This window comes from Euphorbia lathyris, chromosome 5, assembly GCF_963576675.1.
Source record: "Euphorbia lathyris chromosome 5, ddEupLath1.1, whole genome shotgun sequence".
In the NCBI taxonomy this organism is placed as follows: Eukaryota; Viridiplantae; Streptophyta; class Magnoliopsida; order Malpighiales; family Euphorbiaceae; genus Euphorbia; species Euphorbia lathyris.
This window is the reverse complement of record NC_088914.1, coordinates 73897853-73916881: the sequence shown is the minus strand read 5'-3', so window position 1 is coordinate 73916881 and position 19029 is coordinate 73897853. Positions and strand designations below refer to the sequence as shown.

General features: G+C 34.4%; 1 non-coding gene across 1 annotated transcript; it reads left to right on the top strand.

Annotated features, from left to right (window-relative positions):
- The first annotated feature begins 1003 nt into the window (after window positions 1-1003).
- On the top strand, window positions 1004-1110 carry LOC136231501 (small nucleolar RNA R71). Its single transcript, XR_010689879.1, has one exon. It is a non-coding gene; the product is annotated as a small nucleolar RNA R71 (small nucleolar RNA).
- The last annotated feature ends 17919 nt before the right edge of the window (window positions 1111-19029 follow it).

The following is a 19029-nucleotide window of genomic DNA, read 5'->3' as shown; positions in this document are numbered from 1 at the left end:
TGTGATTGCATCCATAAATGTCAAATTGATGTGCAAATTTTTAAGTTTATCCAAAAACGTTAGAAGTTGTTTATCATAGTCCTTATTTCGGACTTTGTGTGGACCTGCGTCAGATGGTGAAATTTTTGTGTTTAAGATATCCTCTTTGGACTTTGGTAAATCATTTCCTGATAATGTTGCATCTTTGGGCATTTCAGGCCCTTGATAATTTTTCCCTGAACGAAGAGTAATAGCCTTCACCTGCTCTTTCGGATTTTCTTCCGTATTGCTGGGAAGACTTCCCTCTTTTCGGGATGGAATTGATTTAGCAAGTTGACCAATTTGAATCTCCAAATTATGGATGCTAGATGAGTGGTTTTTAATAAGCTGATCGAATTTATTTTCGATCCGTTTAAAACCATCGTCGTGATTACTTATTTTTCCACTGATAGCATCTATAAACTTGTCGATTTTAGAAGATAAAGTGCTAATCGTATCTCTTGACTGATTTTGATAATTAGTGGTACGATTTTGATTAGCACTTGTATTATTGTTATTGTTATCTTTCCAGTTAAAGTTAGGATGATTCCTCCATCCAGCATTATAAGTATTAGAATAAGGATTATTAGTTTGGTTTTGCCCTTGGACAAAATTTACCTGTTCGATCTCACTCATATTTTCGTAATCCACATCCGTTTGGATTGGATTACCATTGGTATCGCGCGGTGCCATAAATTGGTCAATTTTGTGCGATAAAGCAGAAAATTGGGCTTGTAGCATTGCGACTGGATCAAGTTCAACTATACCTTTAACTGATGATGTGGTTGAGGATGATGGTTTTGCCACCGACATATGTCCACGTTCCGCGGGCCACATACTGCTGTTGATTGCCATTTCCTCCAAAAGTTCTCTCGCTTGGGCTGATGTTTTCTTCATAAATAGCCCTCCCGACATAGCATCTAATGAACCCCTAGTTGTAGGATTTAGTCCATTGTAAAATGTTTGCATTAAAAGTTCAGCGGATAATTGGTGGTGTGGGCATAAACGTTGAAGTTCTTTAAAACGTTCCCAAGTTTCATAAAGGGTCTCATTATCGTTTTGAGAAAAAGATGTTAACTCCTTTATGACTCTTGCGGTTTTTGCTAAAGGAAAATATTTAGATAAAAACGCTTGGGCTAATTGTTCCCAAGTGGCAAAAGTTGCGACTGGTATAGAAGTTAACCATTCTTTGGCTCGATCCTTCAAAGTGAAAGGAAAGAGGCGAAGTTTGATTGCTTCTGCAGTCACATCTGGAATTTTAAAAGTGTCACAAATTTCTAGGAAATTTGTTAAGTGGGTGTTAGGATTTTCGTTAGGTAACCCGTAAAATGTTACATTATTTTGCAACATATTAAGCAAAGCTGGCTTAATTTCAAATTGATTTGCGGTGATTCTGGGTCTAACGATACTATTGGTTACACCGACCACACCTGGCCTAGCGTATTCCATAAGTGTTGGTGGGTCTGCCATTTTTTCTGGCTCGGTATGTGTTTTTACTGGGGTCTTATTTTTGTTTTTCTTATTTTTCTTGTTCTTCCTAATGGTTTTCTCAATTTCTGGGTCTATAGGGTCTGATACAATGCCTGAACTTCGAGAACTGCGCATAAACCTGAAATCTTGCACGAACCGAAACTACCTACAAAACAGAATTTTGAAAAATAAATAAATTAGTAAATGAAAACTATTAAATTATAAAAGTTAAAATAAGTATGTTTAAACCTAGATTCGAAATAAAACACGAAAAATTTAAAATTTTGTAAAAAATTTTGGCGTTCCCCGGCAACGGCGCCAAAAAACTTGTTGAGCGATTTCCGCAAGTGCACGGTATACGCTTGTAGTAATAAAAGATATCGAACCCACAGGGAACGCTTTTTAACTAAAACTTTATTTAATTCGGTTTAATCACGTGTTTAGGTTTAATAAAAGAAATACGTTTAGTTAATGGAATAGGTTTTGGTAAATTAGGATTAGATAGAAGGATTATATCGAGTTTAGAGAACAATTCCGTTTTGGAATTTTGATTACAAAACAGATACTTCCGTAATTGGAATAAAATAGATCTTATTTTCATAAAGCAAAGTAAACAACTTTAACTTTGTGAGATTATGGACATGTAACAATATAGCGATTTACTCAATTAAATGGCTTCGAACCATAGAAATCCCCCTGGCGTTGAGATGATTCCTACCTTAATCAAACTAGTGTTTTATTTCTGATAAGCCGCGATCAGCGATCATGTCATCCATAAAAACTAAATTTGTTAAGTGTTCAACAAAGTTCTTATATGAATAAGATGGAATAGAACGTTTTAATAAAAACACCAATTTATCATTTTGAAAATCATTTTGTCAGAACAATATCAAAATAACAAACAGTAAGAATATATTGAATAAATAAGTATATCATTAATGAAATGTGAATTTTCACAAGTTAACAGAGAAGTAGAAACTTGGATAGCATTGCAACGAAAACTTTGAGATCCGGGTTGTCAGTCTTTCTCTCAAATTCCGTAGGTTCGTCAAACCTCATGCGCTTCAGCCGTCAATTCTTCTCGCTGGATCTTCGGAATAGAGACTGGTCTCGTCCACTATCAGAATGAAAACTAAACTAATACTATGTTTATAACTAATCTAAATACAATTCGTGTACAACACGATTGTTTACAGAAATGAAATCTAACTTTCTGATTCTTTTCTGAATCAGAAACTCAACATAACAACTTTCTTCTCTAATTTCTCTAACTTTTCCAACCTAACCAACCTTGATTTCTGAAATGGATCACTTATTTATAGTTGTTGAAGGGTTGTAAATGACGGGTCGTGTCTGCTGGTGAAGGGTCGCTTTTATCCGAACGAACAGACGCGTTTTTCCGATTTCGAACATGTGTTTAGTGTGCAGGGAGGTTCACTGTCGCGACTGAGATTCTGAAAATCTCAATCGCGATAGGGGGTATAGGGGCGAGCTTGAAAACTTCATTTTCCCCCGATCTGGCCTCTGCAAGTCGCGACTGAGATTTTGAGAATCTCAGTCGCGACAGAGAGATGTTCTCCCTGGCGTTCGACTGCTTTTCGTCCTTCTCGAGCGTTCTTCTGACTGATATGCATTCTCGGTACGTTTTTTAGGTTTTCCTCCATTTTAGCTCCGTTTTAGCTCCGTTTTTGCTCCTATTTGGATTTTACCAAATATTTAGGTACCTTGCATCAAAGAAGTAAATAAAGACGTAAAAGTATTCCAAATGAATATAATTAGCATGATTTTAATGTAAATTTAACGTATTTATATATATATGATATTTTAGGTATATTTTGGGCTTAACAACTAACAACAAATTCAGCTACAGGTTGCTGGGGATTGGCCTCATCAGTAGTCATCGTCGTCGTCATACTTACTTCATCTGATTCAGGAACAATAACAATCCCTGACGCTTCAACAACGCTATAAGGTACCACTCTTGCTTCTTGGTACTCAGATCCTTGATCCTTGTCATCTGAAACTTCCTCACTGCTTTCATCAGTTTCACTATTATATCCTCCTTCTACATCTTCTTCAATAAGCTCACCACATTCAACTATCTCTTCATCTTCAATTTCTGGACCACCTTCATCTTTCTCATGGGCTTCAATTGGTGTAGCATCTACTTCTCCTTTTTCTTTATGCATGAATTCTGCTACAAAAGTACTGTGCTCCCCCATCAGGTAGTTATCAATTGAGCATTCCTCAAGCAAGATGTTAGCAAACTGCAAGCGACCAGGTTTGTGCCAGATTATGAATATAAGGCAATGATTCATATAACCATTGACTGAACTTCTGAGCTAGGCCTTCTAAGTTCTCTCTGGTAAACTGTGAAATCTCAGGTGGTACATACAGATTAGGGAAGTTTAGATTATTAAGCACAGAAGGGTCCATGATTGGTGAGTTACTAACTGAGGCCCATAATCCGGCTAGAGCCAGAACAAATAGCAAAGCAGTGAACTTAGGTCTCGCTAGGAGATGTCTCTTTGACACCTTTCTTCCTTCAATATCCCCCTCTAATGTGGCGATTGAATTTGGTTCAGATTCTTCCTCCTCTTCCTCTTCTACCGCAGCTGCAGTTTCTGAAAATGAACCCCAACCATCTCCCACAGAGTCAAGATCTACAGCAAGTGGTGCCAAAGCAGGACTTGGCAAGGGGATATTAGAAGCCATTGGACTAAAAATGAAACTTTGGTAGAGATTTACAAAATCATCAACCGCAGCTGCAGTCTCTGAAAATAAATCACAACCATCTGTAACGGAGTCAAGATCTTCATAACTGGTCATGATTTCCTCTTCCTTATCCTCCAAATATGTGACTGTTGGATTAAATGAGACCTCCTTCTTCTTGTTCAAACCTTTTTCGGGCTTGAAGTCTGAATCTTCATTTAAAGCTTCAATTCTATTAACAGATGTGCGAACTGACTCATTCCTCTTCAGGAGTTTCTTCCTTGGAGCTGCATTGATTTTCGAGGCTGCAGAAATTGTTGGAGATTTGAAGTGCTTTGTGCCCTTCAAAGAGGAAGGGGGTGGTGATTTAACATTGACATCTTTACTGCTTTCCTTGTTCTCACTGTCAATTGAGTTTCTCAGCGGATAATCTGCTAGTCAAGAGAAGAACAACGAGTAAGAAAGTATGGAAAACAATAAACTCTTGTATTATCGCTTGAACATTAACGTGATTGTACACCAGTATATATACACAATACACAGAAAAGTTCTAGTTGCTATGCACAATATAAATCCTAACGATATTAACTACTGCAAGTGGCGATAGGATTAGTAAATAAAATTGAGAGGGAGTGTGCAGCAAATTGAGAGAGGGCAAAGAGTGATTCAGTTGCAAAATATTCGTAAAAGTCTCAGCTAAAAATAAACTTTGTTCAATTAAGTCTTTCATATTCAACAAAAGATCCATTCTGTACATCACCATAAAATTTTGTCTTGATAATAGCTTCTACCAAAATAACAGAGCAAGACCAAAATAACAGAGCAAGGAAGGGGGAAACTTTATTTCTAAAACATAGCCAGAAAAAATGGAAAAACAAAACTAGGTAACATAGCAGCAATGGAAAAAAGATAATACATTTTGTAAAATTTCCTCTCTCGCTCTTCATGATAAAAAAAAACAACACATGGACATCTGATGATTTCGCAGACTATCTGAAATCATGATCTATCCGAAACAGATAAAGAAACGAAATCTAAATTCAATTCAGGACACTTTTTGTGACTTTCTCCAAGTTTCTCATCGATCAAACAATTAAACAATCGATAATTTAAAAGAAAAACAGAAAAGCGACGGAAGGAAGAAAAGGAAGGAGAAAAAACCTGAAGGACTATTAACAGGAGTGTTAGGGTTAAACCCAGATCATGGGTTTGGAACAATCGAAGGGTGTTTCTTAGCAAAAGGATTGCCGGTGAAACTTCGTCTCATCGGGTTACTGATCTCAGAATGTCTTGGAGTAGTTGGCTTGCTCGGTGACGGCGATGAAGAAGAAATGCTCTTGCTTTGAGGTGCAGCCATGATAGCGAGAGTTTCTTTCTTTGAATGGAAACAAAATCAAATAGATTTTGAATTAACAGAATTGGAGGGATTTAGAATCGGGAGAGAGTTTGATAGGAGTGAGGAGTGGAAATAGCATTCGCCAATGGCTAGTTTTGGAAAGGAATTCGTAGATTTTAATGCGTAAGTTCTGACCGTTGAATGAGAATATTTTGAAAGAGTAATTTGGGGAAAGAATTGTAGCCTTTAGATTTATTTATTTTTGTTTTAATTTATGGTAAGATTTGTCTTCTTTATTTTGAAAAAATAATTAAAATGATAAAGGTCATACTAAACTCTAATGTTTTTGGAAAGGGCAGATTTAATAAAACCTATGGAATTATATAAATTTAATTTTAATATTTTTAAATATGATTAATTTTGGTTTTATGTACTAAAATTTTGAAAAAGCAAGTTTGATTTTTATTTAATTACTAGATTGAATCTATCAAAAAAATTTATCGATGAACCAATTTCGTAAAAAAAAATTGTTAATTATTTATAATTATATTAGTAATACATTATTGTTTCAAAAAAAGGTAATACATTAAACATTTTAAATATTTAGAAAAAATATATAATTAATTTATATGTAGCATATTTTAAAGTATACATTATGTTTAGTATAGGCTCATCCAAACATACATATAAAATAGATGGAATTTGAAATTTATTTTAAAAAACCTAACTCAACCTAGTCTGCCATTATATATAATATCTAATATATTATAAATAAAATTTTAAACACACCTCATATCTCACAATGTACATGCATTATATATTATGAGTAAGTAAGACTGAACAAAAAGTCCAAAAACCAAAAACTGAACCGATAAACAAACTGAAATTTTTATTTGCTTTGGTTATTTTAAAATTCTGGTTTAATTTGGTTTTCAATTCTATTTTATTTGGTATGTAGTTATTTGTCACACCCGACCCTAAACGACCTCAATCGGCATCGGGCGTGAAATAGAAAGATAATAATCAATACTTAGGAGTCTCCAATTTATCCACATATCATTATATTACAATTGCAATACCAACGTTCTAACCATAATTCTGACAATAAGCATCCAACTTCCAAACCTCGCCTAATCGGGCGGTAACCTTCTCTCTCTATCATGTACTTTCTCACCTAAAAACATTAAAACATTTTAAAACGTGAGACAAAAATCTTAGTAAGAAACTATCAGCCATAAAAACCAACTTTATTTAACATAACTACATATATACCTTTAGAAAGGGATTTAATCAAAACCTTATAAAATATACTCAAAACCAAAGTTCATAATATAGTTAAAGTAGTAAACCAAAAACCAAAAATATATAATCTTATAGTTCGGTTATTTTGTAAAAAAATTGGTTTAACCGAAACCGAACCAAAATTATTTATAAATATAAAAACTATAATTTTAATTTTTACTTATATTATTATATTATGTATGTGCTGAAGTTTAAGTTAAATTGTACATAAAGATAAAGCCCATACAAATAAATAAACAAGGGCACCCCATATAAGCCCAATTATTTCGTAAAAATCTACCTAATTATTAACCAAAGCCCAATTTTTGATACTTATTAATTAATTAATTTGTACAAATTGAGTAGACTTGGCAATGGGAAGGGGATATCGAAAACCGCGAGTATCCGAACCAATGGGGAATAACCGTAAAATTGCAGATAGAGATGGGGATAGGGATAGGGACAGGGAATTTTTTTTCCCAAAACCTAAATGGGGATGGGGATTGTTATATCCGTCATGTGGGATTCCCGCTCCGTTACCGTGTAAATTTCCGTAGGTATTCCCAAATAAAATTATTAATTTTAATTGCTAACCCTTATTTTTATATCAATGTATCATAATAAATTAGTAAATTTTTATATAAAAAAATATATACAGGAACAATATAACCCGCAGTTGCTGCTGGTTACATTATCTGTAACCAACATTTGATGGTTACTCTTTAATGTAACCAGTACAATATTAAATGTTTTTTGTTATTTTTTTAAATTTTATACTTAAATTTTTATATATATGAAAATAAATTTTATCAAATTATTGAGCATGAGGATTCTCCGAAACCGTATGAGGAGGGGATGGGGAAGAAAAAATTCCCGAATCATTTAATGGGGATTTCTCGAAACCGTCCCGTAAACATTTGGGGACAGAGTGATAAATGCATACTCATCCCCGCCCCGCAGCGTTGCCATCCTAAAATTGAGAAACCCTGGTATATATATTCATTATATTTATACACTTCCTTCTTCATTTGTGTGGCCGACAACATATATATTTCTTTTGTTATCTTTAGGGGGGCAATAGGGCGGGGTAAAATCGAAAACCGGGGGGATCCGAACCGACGGGGTTGAGGAAAACCGAAATTTTTTGGTGCGAGGCTGGGGGCGGAGGAAATTTTAGCCCCGAACATTAAAATTGGACGGGGTGGGTGTTACTATCTCCGAACCGCGGGAATCCGCTCCCGAAAAACTGCCCGCAAAATCTCCAAAAAAATCCCTGTAAAGTAAAATATTATATATATTTAAGATAATTTATAGGGAAAAGTACAAAAATAAGTTACACCTGTTTTCAATCGCAACCTATGTGGTTTAAAAGTTTTCAAAATGGTACCATGTACTTCAATCCGTTAGCAAATATAGGCATTTCTGTCTAACGGTGTTAAAAATACTGAGGTGGCAGTCAAATCAAAAAATTATAGGGATAATTTTGTCCTTTCATACATACTATATTTTCTATTTTATTATATTTTTAAAATTTTAAACCTTACCAATAAACAACGAACACCTCATTCTTTTACATTTCTCCCACGTCTCTCTCAAATCCGTCTTCATCTTCTACCTTGTTACTCTAATGGTAGAAGAAATTTGAGAAAAAAATTGAACAAGCTCACAACTTCCTTTCCACCCACTCTTCTTCCAACTTATCAAAGTAATTCTTGCATGGGCCTCTTTCTCTGCAGTGCTTCCAAAGGGTCATGTTCTCGAATTGAAAATCCTCCCAATCATCCAGATAAACCGGTGATCGGAAGCCTCAAATCCGGAGGCAATCTCTTGGAGTTGTTGAGGAGCCATCCGAGCCAAAATTCAAGTAAAGAACAGAACCGGTTTTTTTTACCGTCAAGCCAATTGAGAATATTTTGTTCATTTACAGTGGTTTTTTGGCCTCTTTCAGCTTTATTTTCGATGTTCTGATTACACGGAGAAACAGGTCCGAATTTTTGTAAAATAATCGACATAAGCAGGTTCTAATTTGTGAAAACTGTTGATTATAACTTCCACGTTTTTGTCGTCTGGTTTGTGGATTTTTCTATGGGATCCGCCATTGTTGTGTCTGGCAAAGCTTGGAAGTTGAGATTGGGTTAATTCTATTCTTTTGAGAATTCTGGGGAAGACTAAAGGCTCGTAATCGGATTCTATCTGTAGGTAAAAAGAAAGTAATTTGTTCTTAATTAGAGAAAAAAACTACAGCAATAATAATGAAACAAATAAGAAAAAGGAAATGGTAGAAGACCAAGGTAACAAGGTAGAAGACGATCAGTTTGGGAGAGATGGGGGAGAAGGGAAAAGACGAGGTGTCAGTTGTGTATTGGGTTAGATTTAAAATTTTAAAAATATAATATATTAGAAACTATTGTATATATGAAAAGACAAAATTACCCCTCAAACCTTTTGACTTTGACTGCCACCTCAGCATTTTTAACATTGTTAGAAAGAAATGTCTATGTTTACTAACGGATTGAAGTACATGTACCATTTTGAAAACTTTTAAACCACATAGTTGTGATTGAAAATAGGTGTAACCACAAGGTTTATTTTTATACTTTTCCCTAATTTATATACTTTAATTAGAAATTATTTTCAATTAAAAGTAAGAAATCTATCTTAATAAAATTTGATTTTCATTTGAATCAGTAACAATTGGTTTATACCAACCTGTTAGTATAAACCATTAATACTTGTTTATACCAGTCTGTTGGTATAAACCAGTATGACGTTTATACTAAAATTAATATTAAATTGTTAATTTTATATAAATTTTTAAATTTTATTTGGGAATTCTCTGTTACCTGTGGGGAACCGTGCGAACGGGTGTGGGTGCCAAAAAATCTCTGAATACTTTTTTGGGAATTCTCCGAAAAAATTAGGGGCGGAAGGGGGATGCAAACACCCCCCCCCCCCCCCCCCCATTGCCACCCTAGTTATCTTCTTCCCTTCCATTCCGTCCATAGAGCTGTTGCCACTTACTTAGCCTTGTTTACTACAAATCGCAAGTTTCTCCTCAGTCGGTTCGTCTGGTTCATCGTATCTTATTTACTGCAAATCCAAAGTTTCTCCTCCATCGGTTTGTCAGTTTCATTTTATTTACTGCAAATCAAAATTTTCTCGTCTGATTTTCCGATTGATAATTAATTAATTCAGTCTCGTGAGTGGCTATTGTTTCATTGGACTTGGTGAATCAATTTTTCAGTCAAACAATACTTGTAGTTTAGTTAATTTGCAAAATAAAATATTGTAATTTGCGCAATTGGCTAAATTCGTCTCTTTATTGCTCCAAATCGCTTTTTTTAATAGTCAGGGTAAATTACACACATGGCCATTGAACTTTACCTATTTTCACATTATGGCCACTGAACTTCATTTTTTCCTGGTATGGCCACTGAACTTTACACTTTTTAACACTGGTAAGCACTTAACGCCTCAAAACGACTATTGGCGGCTAAAAATAAAAAAATTCAAAGCGTTAATGATATTCTAAGGAACTTTAGTTCTTGAAAGTTTTCGTTTTGAAGTGATTTAGGTGTTGTTTGGTTAGGAGAGAGAAAGTGAATTTTTAGAGAGAGAAAAATCCAAAAAATGTGATTTTCAAAAATAAAAAATGTGGTTTCATGGTAAATGTCGTTCTGAACAACTTTAATTCTTGAATATTTTCATTTTAAGGTCATTAACGATCGTTAACAGTTATTTTGAGAAGTTAGTTAAAATTGAGTGGTCACCGGTGTTAAAAAATGTAAAATTGAGTGGTCATACCGAGAAGAAATGAAGTTGAGTGACCATAATATGAAAATGGGTAAAGTTCAATGGCCATGTGTGTAATTTACCCTAAATAGTCACTATAATATTTTTTATGCGAAATGACTAAGTGTGTGAACTACATAAAATATAGAGTTGAGGTTTGAAAAAAAAAAAAAATTTTAAACTATAGAACTATTTTACAAATCCACTAAACCACACAGTTTATTTTTATAAATTTCTCTTTATTTTTTCGATCTATATGTTATTAAACTGGTATAAAACTAATCTGTATTTTATTGATACATTACAATTAAATATTGGTTGTTACTATATATTACACTTACTATTTTATTTATTTACGGTAGGGATAAAATATAAAAATACCCTTAACATTTATATCCAAAAATAATTTTATCTTTAACGTCTAAAATTGTAAAACTTTACCCTTGACGTTAGCAACCAATAACAGTTTTACCCTCTAATATTGGCAAGTTGTATCAATTTCAGATATCATTATACAACACAAAAATTTGTTCCTTATTTCATATTTTGTGTGATTTAATAATAGATTTAAAGATTAATATTTTTAAATTTGGTGTAATATTTGAATTTTTTTGTCCAACTAGTACGAAATAAAATATATATTTTTATTTTTATCTTTTGAATTTTGTCACGTCTAATACTATGTTTGTGATCTATTACTAATTAGTGATAAAATGGTGCATATGTATGAAGTGTAGACAATAAGATTAATGACTGAGATGACAATTTGATGAATTATTTCTCAATTTGACCCAACTTATCCACGTTAAAAGTAAAATTACTCTTGATTGCTAATGTTAAGAATAAAATTACACAATTTTATATGTTAAAAGTAAATTTGCTCTTTATTACAAACGTATATCTCTTTACAATAATATTAATTTAATTGGTTTTTGGTGCATTAATTAATTATTTTTTTTGGAAGGGAAATTAATTAAATTTTAAGTTGTTGCATTTATTACTCATCATCATAATTTAATTTAGTTTTTTTAACAGAGTAATTTATTTATTTTTAATTTTTTTTCTAATATAAAATTATTAAAAATAAGTTTTTATATAAAAAGAGTGTGAATTGCGTGTGGACATAGTAATTTTTTATGGCAAGTTCGATTAGGTCGAATCCGACCTAACTCAAACATGTCTACTTTCAGTTGAAATATATGACAATACAAACAAATTTGATTTTTTAGAGTGGAAGCGGAAAAGTTGATTTCCATATCTCATTACCTATTACACTTTATTTAATCCACGATTAGCAAAGAAAGTATTATTCTCATCCTTATTCCATATCAAGATTTCATTAAACTAAATACTTCTTTAGGACATTTTCAATAGGGGAGAGTCTAAAAGGTGGACTGATATTTACCGCTCCTAAATTACTTATCATCGTTTTCTGTTTAACACTTTTACCCTTTTCATTTTTTCAACTTAAAAACTGAAATTTTCTCTAATTCCTTCGAAAATCAAAAACCCGAACAACATTCATGATTCGACCACACAGTAAAGAAAAAGGACCAATGATCAATGTTATCAGAACCGGACCGGATATCAAACCGGATTTATAATTGGGTCAAGGGTCACTTGGTTCAACCAAATGACACGGATTGGTTGGACCGAACAACGTAATAAATAATTAAATAAATATATTATATTATATAGTATAATTTAAAATTATATATTCATATTCATAAACCAATAATCTCATATATTAATTAGATATACAAAATCTAAAATTATATATCCATAGTCAATGTGAGTGTATATCTAGAATAATCTTTTAAAGTCCACGTCTACATTAAATGGCCCATCCCTCTTCTTTGCTTTTTCTATTTTATTAGAAATTGAATGACCCATCCCTTTCTTTAGGTGGGTTGCTATTTATCGCCCCATTTTTCCTACTTACCACCTCAATTTGGACAATTTTACTTTTTTAATAAAAAAAAATTGAGGCACCCGCCTAGACAATGGTTTGGGAGGATGAAACACCCGCCCATCCAATGGCTTGGGCGGGTGAAACACCTGCCCATCCAATGGCGTGGGCGGATATAGCATCTGCCCAAGCCATTGGATGGGCGGGTCAGCCACCCGCCTAGAACAAAATTGAATCTATGCACAAATGTAATATTTTTAATGACGGAAAATGTTAAATCGTTCAATTTTTTGTGACGAAAAATATAAAATTCTCTAATTTTTTGTGACGAAAAATACAAAATCGTCACGAAAAATATGCATTATGTTCATGATTTTTTTTGAAAAAAAGGGTGTTGTTCGGGGTTCGCGTTGTCACATATCAATTATTTTCATAATTTTAATTATTGTTGTTCGGGTTCGTGATTTTGGAGAGAGAATTTTTAGTTTTTGATCAAAATTCTGAAAAAGGGCAAAAAAGTCTAAATGAAGGCGGTAAGTAGGAAAAATGGGGCGGTAAATAGCAACATCCTTCTGTTTTGTTTGTAAGGCCTAATACACAAATAACCCTCTGAACTTGTCCAAATGTTGCAACTGCCCCCCTCAACTTTCAATTGTAACAACTTACCCCTTAAACTTGTCCAACTGTAAAACATAACCCCAAATTGGGAATTTTTTTACCCTGTATTTGAAGCAACCGTAAAAAAGTTTTCCCGGATTCGTATCACGCCAAAGATCTGATTATCATACTCCACGAGCGTTGCAGATTTTGTATTTCACATGTTTCTTCAATTGCAGTTCATGTCAGTAATTTGGGGTTGTGTTTTACAATTGGACAAGTTTAAGGGGTAAGTTGTTACAATTGGACAAGTTTGAGGAGTAAGTTGTTACCAATTGAAAGTTGGAGGGGGCAGTTGCAACATTTGGACAAGTTCAGGGGGTTATTTGTGTATTAGGCTTTTTTGTAATAAAGGAAACACAAACAACAGCAACAAAGGAAAGAAAAAAACTAGCAAACACCAAAAGAAAAAAACCAGCAAACATCAAGGCTACATTAAGTAGCAACCATTCGGGGAACAGCAGTTCCTTTGTAATCTTCCGATAGAACACGGGCCATGTCCGGCGGGGGATGACAAATTCTGGTAACCCCAATCACGCAGGTAGCCGCTTTAGTCGCCAGAAAATCTGCGCAACGGTTCATCTCGCGAAAAATTCTGAAGTTGGGGGTGAGAAAGAGTTTCCTTTGAAGCTACCCGCTTCCGGGAGTCCTTGGGGTAGAGCGGAGGAGGAAGCTGCTTCATTGGTCGCTTCTCTAGGAGTTGGTTGATTTACCAAAACTCTTTACCCCGCACTATCTGCTTCTTTTTCCAGAGTAAGAAGCAGAGTTGAAAACTGACCTCCAGTTCCAATTATCAGACCCTGGATCTTGAATTTTCTCAGTAAGAAAAAAATCCTTCTATTCTTCTCGGGTAACCTTCTGTTCTTCATGTCCGGTGCTTCACTAGTTCATCCCGTGATGGAATCGATACCAGTGCTCCCATAGAGAAAGAAATAATGGTAAGATCAATAACATTGGATATAAGACAGATAAGAGCCGGGTTGCTATCTGTGAAATCGAATATGACTCTGTTACAGGTGCATAAGTAAGGTAGCCCTACTAAGAATATAAAAAAAAGTAAAGTGGTTGGTTTACATGAGAAGAAAAGACGATGTCCCGTAAGACCTTGCTCCTTTCTTAACAGCTATGTATAACTACCGGTTTCGCTTTCATTTTCATATACCTGAAAAGTTTTAATATCTTAACTTAATCTTCTTCTTATTCTTTCCCCAACGATGAGCTACTAAAAGCGACGGTTATGTAACTAATAACAATAAGAAGTTACTGCTTCGCAAAGATCTTTAGTAACCCATACGGCCCGAAGGGAATCCCTCACCTCCTATTTTGTATATAGAAAGAAATGAAAAGAAAAAAGCAAGCCGTAGGATAGTTTGAACTAAAGGCTGTAAGTTCATACTTCTTATTCCTTAGAGACGAAATAAGGTCCTTTGAAGGATTGGAAGTTACTATCGAGAGGACCTGTACGTTATCATCCAAGAAGAATAATTAGAAATACACAGAAGAAACCAGGAAGGGTTACATAACAACTATGGATTGACATACGTGCCATTAATGGCTAGAAGCCACCCTGGGTTCTCATTTTACAACTTATTCAAGTCATCAATTATGTCTCCTGGAGTTTCAACAAGGGGATCCATTGTTGGTCAGTTTTCTGGTTGTTGAAGGTATGATTCTGAATTATGATGCATATATTTATAGTGATATATTTGTGGTAAGTGAAAGGCCGTGAAAGGGGAAGGGTCACATAATTACTACTGAGTTTAGGGTTGTGTGTAATATTAATGACCTGCTTGCTTTTGCAGATACCAAGAACTTTGGGATTATAGGCCTAATTATTACTCCAAGATATGGATTGACTTATGGAAGATTGGTTATTTTTTTTTGTGTTTTAATTCATAAATGTATTGGTTATTCAAGATATGGATTGGCGTTAGGCACAAATGTAAACATATTATGAGTATTGGTCTCTAATAAAATTAAAACCATTGATATACAGAATTTAATCTTCATATATTAGAATGTTTCTGTATTCAGGTATAAAAACCAGAAATTCAAACGAAGAAGAAGGCATAAAGTGACATTTTAATTTTTAAAAATGTCATCTAAACAGCAATAAAAAGACATTAAAATTAATGTTTTTGCCACATGAAAAAAATCCTTTGACATGATTGATTAAGACGTGTGACATCTAAACAGGCTATAACGGCATAAATTATTATACGAACTCTCGCTCATAATAGTCAAGTTCATCATCGTTAAGTAGCTCAATTTCGAAGTTTCCTTCTCCACCAATCTCCTTTCGTAGCTCATCTTCTTCTTGACCATACGGAATTTCACTTCCCTCTCCATCCTCGATCCGTTCTCTCCCATGACCTATCGTTCCTATTGGCTTCTTTCCATAGTTCAAGCCGACTATCCCACGTGCTAAGCCGCTTGACTCAAAAGACATACTACCACCCAACATGGTAGAACCACCAACATCTCTCCCATCACCATAGCCATCAACCTCTACACATAATGTGATTTCCTCATGCTCCGCCAAGAGATTAACAAGCCCAAGGTCACTCTCCGCTTCCTCAAGAATAACACCCCCACTTTCCTCACACACACAAGTAATGTTAGGCTCAAGGGGCATTTTATCAAACACATGAGGAGCATCCCTTGCAACATGGGTTTCCCCAACATCCTCACCTACTAAAAACCTCTCCTCCTCATCCACAAACACATTTAAATCCTCATTCACAAATTCACTATCAACAACCCCACAATGAGAATTTAAATCTACTTTATCATCACAAGCAACATCACAAACAACCACATCCTCAATAATAGTAGGCATACCCACAACTTCCATATCAAGAATTGAAAGCTTTGGATTTACCTCTTCAATATGTAAAGGAGACAAGATTGGTGATGAATCTTTAGGAGGTAAAGTAGTGGTTGCCCTTTGGAGCCTCCTCATCTCTCCATGCTCCAAGTCCTCCCTTATCTTTCTTAGTAATTTTTCACATAGGAGCTCTGTCTTCCTCAGCCCGACTCTAAGACGTTCCTTTAAAGCTGGTGATAAACTCGGTTGAACCATAGTCGAAAGAAGTCTCCGTTCAAGGAAAATGATCGGCTCTGATACCAACTGATACAGATCGGTTTTATCTGAAATAGTGACGTGTTAGTTTTAATCGTAAACTAACAAAGAATACCAACTTCTCTAGCTAAACTAGAAGGAGTGAATCCCAATTCATGGACTAAATCCATAGGAATAGTGAAATCCCCATTGTTGAAGGTGAAAACCTTAACAAACTTCACAAGGAAGAAGATATAATATTGATTTGATAAAAGTTAACCTATTACAAAGAGAAAGAGATGAATTTATATCATCTCAAAAACCTAATTGCCAAATTACAAAAAGGGTAAATTACCTAACTAATTAGAATACAAAGCTAAAGGGTAAATTGGGTTAATGGTAAAGGGGTGGCATGGTTGTAAATAAGGAGTGGTAGAGTTGTAAATAGGGAGTGGCAAAGGTGTAATTAAGGAGTGGTCCCAAGCATGAAGAACTTGGGGAGGAAGTATTCTTCAGGTGAGGTTACGCCCCGCGTAACCCTTCTCACGCCCCGCGTGAATGCATCTCTGAGCTTGAAGGTTCTCGAAGGTGGTCTTCACGCTCCGCGCCCTTCGGGATACGCCCCGCGTATATGCCGTCCTGAAACTGGTTCTCCCTGAAGGCTTGATCCACACTCCGCGTACTAGAAAACACGTCCCGCATGGACTGCCCGAGTGACCCCCTTCTCGCGTGGTTTCTTCCCTTCTCTCGGCTCCGGATTCACGCTCCGTGTGTCCTCTCTCACGCCCCGCGTTCAGGGACAAGATGCCCTCATCAAACTGTTTAATAATTCAAATATGTGAATGTCAAAACTGTTGAATATAACAAAAATTAAAAACTAAATAATGTATTATTAAAATACGAGCTATTTCGCCTACTGGGGATGTGGGAACCCAATTTCATAACATTTTTTATTATTGGGGCTGGATCTTCTCTAAACCGGTGGAGCTGATTGAGCTTGTAGCGGTTTTATGGTGGATTATTTGGTGTTATAGAAATGATATTGTGTGGAATCAGAAGGATTCACAAGCCTCGATCCTGTTCCATTCGGCTGGCTCCTTTCTACAGGCCTGGAAGAAAGCGCAGGCGTCGGTTTCTTCTTCAGGTAGTTCGGCTGTGCCTAGCCCTTTGGTGTGGCAGCGTCCTCCAACAGGCTTCCTAAAACTGAATGTGGATGGTGCGTCTTTTGCGAATGAGAATGTGGCTGGGTTTGGGTGTATCGTTCGGGATGAGTTGGGCCGGTTTATTGCGGCTAAAAATGGAACCTTGCAGTTTTATCAAGATGCATCGTTCATTGAAGCGCTATCGGTCCGTGAAGCTCTCAGTTGGATAAAAGACCGCGGATGGAAGGATGTAATCATAGAGTCAGATTCTTTGATCGTGGTTCAGTCTATGGCCCGCCCGTTAGAGGTTTCATCTCCTTTTAACGCCTTAGCCAAGGATTGTCATTTTTTATTGAAAGAGCTTTTTAATTGCTCTATTCGTTTTGTATGTCGTTCTGCAAACTCTGTTGCTCATTTGTTAGCTAGAAGTAGTATTTTACCTTTACATCGGGGTGAGTGGTTTTCTGTACCCCCTGATTTTATTTGTAATATGCTTCTTCTTGATTCTTAATATATGCTTCATTGGTTGTCAAAAAAAAATACGAGGATTAAATAACATGTTAGGTAAAAATATAGGAACTAATAAATTACTTACCCAAATGTCTAATATGGACATGTTTTAAATTAATCAACAAACAAATTATAAAAATAAAAATGGTAATACATAAATTAATAAAAATAATCTAAATAAATAAATAAATAATTAACAATAATTATTTACCGAACGAAGTAAAACCTTATTGTTTCGGTAATAATATTATAGAAATAAAAATAAACATTAAATGAGAAATTTCTGGAAATAAAAAACAATAATTTTATCGATTCAAATAAATACAAACAGTTGTTCACTAAAAGCTCCATATAAAGCTGTTGTTTCTATAAAAAAATGTTAAATGTTATTGTTGTATGAATCTAACCAAACACTATATTTCATGCGGTTTAAAATGAAATGTTAAACGTTAAATATTTATATGAAAAGTTAAAACAAACACTCCCTAAATTAAAAATAATTCAAAATAGAGTTTTAGATATAAAGAAATTAGTTATAAAAATAGTATGAATGATTATAAACTAATAAAAAAAATTATGCATAAATATTATTAAGATTAAAATATTATTTTTAGTGAGTAAAAAAAAAGGAAGTACCCCTAAAAATTTTACATTTCACTACTTTTTGAAGACATAGTATTCTAAAAATATGTTTGTATATAATTTTATAAATATGAATTTTTTTAACTTTTAAATATATTATATAAATATGAATATGAAAGTGGCTGAACTTTGTTAACCTGACGAGAGCAGTCACAAATTAGTCACAGCCGTGAAGTGCTTGGCTGCCTAAACATTGACCACCGAATGCTATCATATCATAATTTTATTTTATTTTTTTTATTTTTTTTATTTTTTATAAAAAAACATACTTCATTTTATAGATACAAAAACATCAAGTACAATAAGAAAAGTAAGGAATAAAACCTTACACAAGTAAAGGCCATGCCTATTACAAAATCCATAAAGGTAAAAAAACGACTACAACGAGCAAAATAAACCATTAAAGGTACAAATAAAACAAACAATAGATGAAATATTTCTTCAAACACCAAATTTGCAGAAAAACACCTGTAATCCCACCTTCAGTATTTAAACTCTT